Raw genomic sequence first — 6,000 nt, forward strand, 5'->3', positions numbered from 1 at the left:
CACTTGAGTTCAGGAGTTCGAGACCATCCTGGCCAACATGGTAAAACCCTGTCTCTACCAAAAATACAAAAAATCAGCCGGGCATGGTGGCACACGCCTGTAAACCCAGCTACTCAGTAGGCTGAGGCAGGAGAATCACTTGAACCTGGGAGGTGGAGGTTGCAATGAGCCAAGATTGCGCCATTGCACTCCAGCCTGGGCAGACAGAGCGAGACTCCACCTCAAAAAAAAAAAAAAAAAAAAAAGATATATACAAGAAAATTTATAGAGGCTGGGTGCAGTGGCTCACACCTGTAATCCCAGCACTTTGGGAGGCCGAGACAGGAGGATCACGAGGTCAAGAGATGGAGACCATCCTGGCCAACATGGCGAAACCCCATCTCTACTAAAAATACAAAAATTAGCTGGGCATGGTGGCACTTGCCTGTAGTCCCAGCTACTCAGGAGGCTGAGGCAGGAGAATCGCTTGAACCTGGGAGGCAGAGGTTGCAGTGAGCCGAGATTGCACCACTGCACTCCAGCCTGGAGACAGAGCGAGTCTCTGTCTCAAAAAAAAAAAAAAAAGAAAGAAAGAAAGAAAATTTATAGCAACACTTTTCATAATAGTTCAAAACTGGAAACAATTCAAATGTCTAGAGAAGGTAGAATTTGTAAATACATTGGCATGTAGTCCTACGATGGAATATGATACAGCCATAAAAATGAATGACTGACTACAACTCACAACATGAGGACTGTCATAAATAGAATGTTGTAGTAAAGAAGATAGTCACTAAAGAATTCATAGAGCTGTAGATTATATCGTTTCATTTATGCAATGTTAAAAAGTTAGGTAAGACTAAACTATGTTGTTTGGAAATAAAAGCTTGGGTGGTTAAATTCTAAAAGAAAAGCGAGGAAGTTATCTTTGTGGAAGGGGAAGTAGTGATTAAGAGAGCCCAGAGGAGCCAGGCATGGTGTTGATCATGCCTGTAATCCCAGCACTTTGGGAGGCTGATGCAGGAGGCTTGCTTGAGCCCAGGTGTTCAAGACTAGCCTGGGCAACATAGCAAGACTTCATATCTACTAAAATTAAAAAACCTGTGGTTCCCAGCTATTTCGGGGACTGAGGTGGAGGATCAGTTGAGCCTGGGATATAGAGGCTGCAGTGAGCCGTGATTATCCCACTGCACCTTAGCCTGGATGAGACAGTAAGACTTTGTCTCAAAAAAAATAGCCATGGGGAGCTTTGTGGCAGTTTTTAAGGAGACTCATTTCCTGAAGCTTCAGGGACAACTGCTAAAAATCGGGCTCAGTATCTGATGACGACAGAGCTGTCAAAGAAGCCTGAGTGTGCAGCCTTGATAGGTCTCCTGTCAAATCACGACTCCTCTAGGAAAAAAGTGAGACCCTGGGCTGGGGACATGGGGTGGATGAGCCTGAAAACCCTGAAAAGCCTGAACTGGAAAACTTGAATATGAAACTTGCACACAACAATTAGGTGGAGATGCCAGAACTTCCTTGACAGTATTGAAGAAGAGGTTATGAGACTCAGGGAGAGAGCAATGTTAAAATGGATTTATTGTCTAGGACCTGAGAACCACCATCTGACTGTGCCCAGGCAGCCCAGAGGCAACAAGGGAAGTCAGGTATCTTTGAGATGCCCTGTGGGGTTGATAGAATAGATACTACCATGGAACTAGACTCCCAAGTAAAAGGAGATGATGGGATTTGGGAATGGCAGGGGCCTGGTGGCCACACTTACCTGCCAGGCAAGGTAGATGTAATTGTCAGAAGGAGCAGCCAGGCTAGAGTAGGCAATTAGGATGCCTGGACAAGCTTTATGGTACCAGGGTCAAGATAGATGGACTGCCTCTGAGCATGATGTTCAATTAGTATTAAAAAACAAACACAGGCTGGGCACGGTGGCTCATGCCTGTAATCACAGCACTTTGGGAGGCCGAGGCGGGCAGATCATCTGAGGTCATGTGTTTGAGACAGCCTGGCCAATGTGACGAAACCCCGTCTCTACTAAAAATATAAAAATTACCCCAGTGTGGTGGTGCACGCCTGTAGTCCCAGCTACTCGGGAGGCTGAGGCACAAGAATCACTTGAACCCAAGAGGCAGAGGCTGCAGTGAGCTGAGATCATGCCACTGTGCTCCAGCCTGGGCAATAAAGTGAGACTCGGTCTCAATAAAAATAAAAACAAAAACTAGACCTGAAGGGTAAAAGACTGATGCTCACAATAGAAAATTACACTCCCTCATCCATTTCCAGGCCTGAGTCAGTTTTCAGACACAGAGTCCATTGATTGAAGGAGAGGCTGTGCCCCCTCGAGAAACACCATCACATGTATATATGTAAATAGTCCTCGCTGGGCGTGGTGGCTCACGTCTGTAATCCCAGCACTTTGGGAGGCTGAAGCAGGTGGAACACCTGAGCTCAGGAGTTCGAGACCAGCTTGGGCAACACAGTGAAACCCTGTCTCTACTAAAATACAAAACATTAGCTGGGTGTGGCGGCATGCACCTGTAGTCCCAGCTACTTGAGAGGCTGAGGCAGGAGAATTGCTTGAACCCGGGAGGCAGAGGTTGCAGTGAGCCGAGACTGCACCATTGCACTCCAGCCTGGATGCTGGATGACAGAGTCTCTGTCTCCAAAAAAAAAAAAAAAAAATAGTTCTCTAGACTTGCCCCTAGAGGGATCATGGTCATTTAATCAAATAACTGCACAAGGGAGAAGAGACTACCCAGAATTTTATTTATATTATTAATTTTTTAAATAGAGACAAGGTCTTACTATGTTGTTCAGGCTGGTCTTGAACTCCTCAGCTCAGCAATCCCCTTGCCTCAGCCTCCCATAATGTTCAGAAATTACAGGCATGAGCCACCAGCCCGATGTTTTTTATCAAAAAAAATTTATTTATTTTTTTTGGATACAGGGTCTCACTCTGTCACCCAGGCTGCAGTGCAGTGGCATAATCATAGCTCACTGCAGCATCAACCTCCTAGGCTCAGGTGATCCCCCCACCTCAGCCTCCCAAGTAGCTGGGACTACAGGTGCATGCCACCACACCCAGCTAATTGTTTTATATTTTTTGTAGAGATGAGGTTTCACCATGTTGCCTAAGTGGGTCTCAAACTTCTGGACTCAAGTGATCTGACTGGTTGGCCTCCCAAAGTGCTGGAATTACAGGCTGAGACACTGCGCCTGGCCCATAATTTTAAAGGATTGTTAAATATGGGTCTGAGCTGACGCTGATACCAGGAAACCTGAAATGCCATCATGGCATTCTTAATAAAGGAATATGGAAGTTAAGCAGTGAATGGAGTTTTGATCCAATTCTATTTCAGTTGGTCCAAAGTGTATCAGGACAATTGACTCTCAAATAGATAAGTGATACAAATTTAAAAGAACTGTAAAAATACTAAATAAATAAATAAATAAATAAATAAATAAATAAATAAATAAGTTTAATAGTTTCAGTGTGGATGGCTTTTCCTTTTTTATTTCTTTCCTCATATTTTTATTTTTATTTTTATTTTTTTGAGATGGTGTCTTAATCTCTCACCCAGGCTGGAGTGCAGTGGCATGATCTCAGCTCACTGCAACCTCTACCTCCCAGGTTCAAGCGATTCTCATGCCTCAGCCCCCCAAGTAGCTGGGATTACAGACATGTGCCACCACGCCTGGCTAATTTTTGTATTCTTAGTAGAGATGGGGAGTTCACCATGTTGGCCAGGCTGGTCTCGAACTCCTGACCTCAAGTGATCTGCCTGTCTCAGCCTCCCAAAGTGCTGGGATTACAGGCATGAGCCACCGTGTCTGACCTTTTTTTTTTTTTTTTTTTTTAAAGTGACAGGATCTCACTCTGGAGTACCTCACTGCAGCCTTGAATTCCTGGGCTCAACTCTCAGCCTCCCCAGTAATGGTGGTGTAAACACCACCATTTCCAGGTAATGTTTAAACTTTTTGTAGCACCACTGTGCCAGGCCTGGGATGGCTGTTGTAAACAAAACTTAAAGTTTCAGCTATTAAAAAAAAAAAAAAAGGCCAGCATGGTGTCTCACATCTGTAATTCCAGCACTTTGAGAAGCCAAGGTGGGAGGATTGCCCTAGCCCAGGAGTTTGAGACAAGTCTGGGCAACATAGTTCGACTCCATCTCTACAAATAATTAATAATTAGCCAGGCGTGGTGACGTGTGCTCATAGTCCCAGCTACTCGGGGGGCTAAGGTGGGAGGATTGCTTGAGCCCTGGAGACTGAAGCTGATTGTGCCACTGTACTCCAGCCTGGGTGACACAGCAAGACCTTGTCTCAAAAATTAATTAGTTTGGTCGGGTGTGGTGGCTCACGCCTGTAATCTCGGCACTTTGGAAGGCTGAAGCAGGTGGATCACTTGAGGTCAGAAGTTCAAGACTAGCCTGGTCAACATGGTGAAACCCTGTGTCTACTAAAAATACAAAAATTAGCCAGGCATGGTGGCACACGCTTGTAATCCCAGCTACTCGGTAGGCTGAGGCAGAAGAATTGCTCGAACCCAGGAGGCAGAGGTTGCAGTGAGCCGAGATTGTGCCACTGCACTCCAGCCTGGGCGACAGAGTGGGACTCTGGCTAAAAAAAAATAAAAATAATTAATTTAATTTAATTATTTAAAAAAGAAATATTTGAATGCGAAATGACATGTATGTGAGTATTGTTTGAAATAGCAAAATACTAGAAACAACTTAAATGTCCATCAGTGGGGGACTGGCTAAACAAATAATGAAATAATTCAAAGAGAGGCTATGCAACCATAAAAAAGAATGAAGCATGTGCATACATGGCATACTGTACATATGTGTGTGCATGCACATTATTAAATGATTTCACTTACTGTTAACTGAAAGCAACAAAGTACAGTACAGTGTACTCAGCAGCCACTCATTTAATTGATATTGGCCTGGCGCAGAGGCTCATGCCTGTAATCCCAGCACTTTGGGAGGCTGAGGCGGGCGGATCATCTGAGGTCAGGAGTTCGAGACCAGCCTGGCCAATATGGTGAAACCCCATACTAAATACACAAGAATTAGCTGGGAGTGGGGACACGCATCTGTAATCCCAGCTACTCAGGAGGCTGAGGCAGGAGAATTGCTTGAACCTGGGAGGCGCAGGTTGCAGTGAACCGAGATCGCGCCAGTGCAATCCAACCTGGGCGACAAGAGTGAAACTCCATCTCAAAAAAAAAAAAGATATTAACGGAGGACTTCCTCTCTACTGAGAACTGTCCTAGGTGCTGGAGATATAGAGGTGAACCGAACAGATCAGATCCAAGCTGTCATGAGGCAGACACCCTGGTAGAGGAGAGGGGCAATGAACAAATAAAGCAACCGAGAAATGAGAGAGGTTCAGGCAGTGGTAGATGCTATGAAGAAAACTCAACAAAGGGATGGGGAAGGGAGAGACTGGGTGCACTGGGGTGGTCAGGAGACAGGTAGCCAGGGAAGACCTCTCTAGAAGGTGCCTTTTGAGTTGAGGCACTGGGACCTGCAAGAACAAAAGCCAGGGGGCAAGAGACAATGTAAGGTGTTGAGGGCACAAAGAAATAAGGCTGATGGAGCACAGTGACTCTTAGGGAGTCCAGCATAGACGAGATCTGAGTGGTAGGCAGGGCTCAGAATTTGTATTTTATTCTGAAAACATGTTCTCAGTGCATAAAAAACTGTATATATATATATATAAAAATGCATTTATTCTTGCATGTATACTTTTTTTTTTTTTTTTTTGAGATGGAGTCTTGCATTCCAGGCTGGAGTGCAGTGGCGTGATCTTGGTTCACTACAACCTCTGCCTTCCAGGTTCAATCTATTCTCCTGCCTCATCCTCCCGAGTAGCTGGAATTACAGGCATGTGCCACCATGACGGCTAATTTTTTGTATCTTTCTTAGAGATGGGGTTTCAACATGTTGGCCAGGCTGGTCTCGAAATCCTGACCTCATGATCCGCCTGCCTCGGCCTCCCAAAGTGCTGGGATTACAG

The sequence above is a fragment of the Gorilla gorilla genome, chromosome 16, assembly GCF_029281585.2.
Source record: "Gorilla gorilla gorilla isolate KB3781 chromosome 16, NHGRI_mGorGor1-v2.1_pri, whole genome shotgun sequence".
NCBI lineage: Eukaryota > Metazoa > Chordata > Mammalia > Primates > Hominidae > Gorilla > Gorilla gorilla.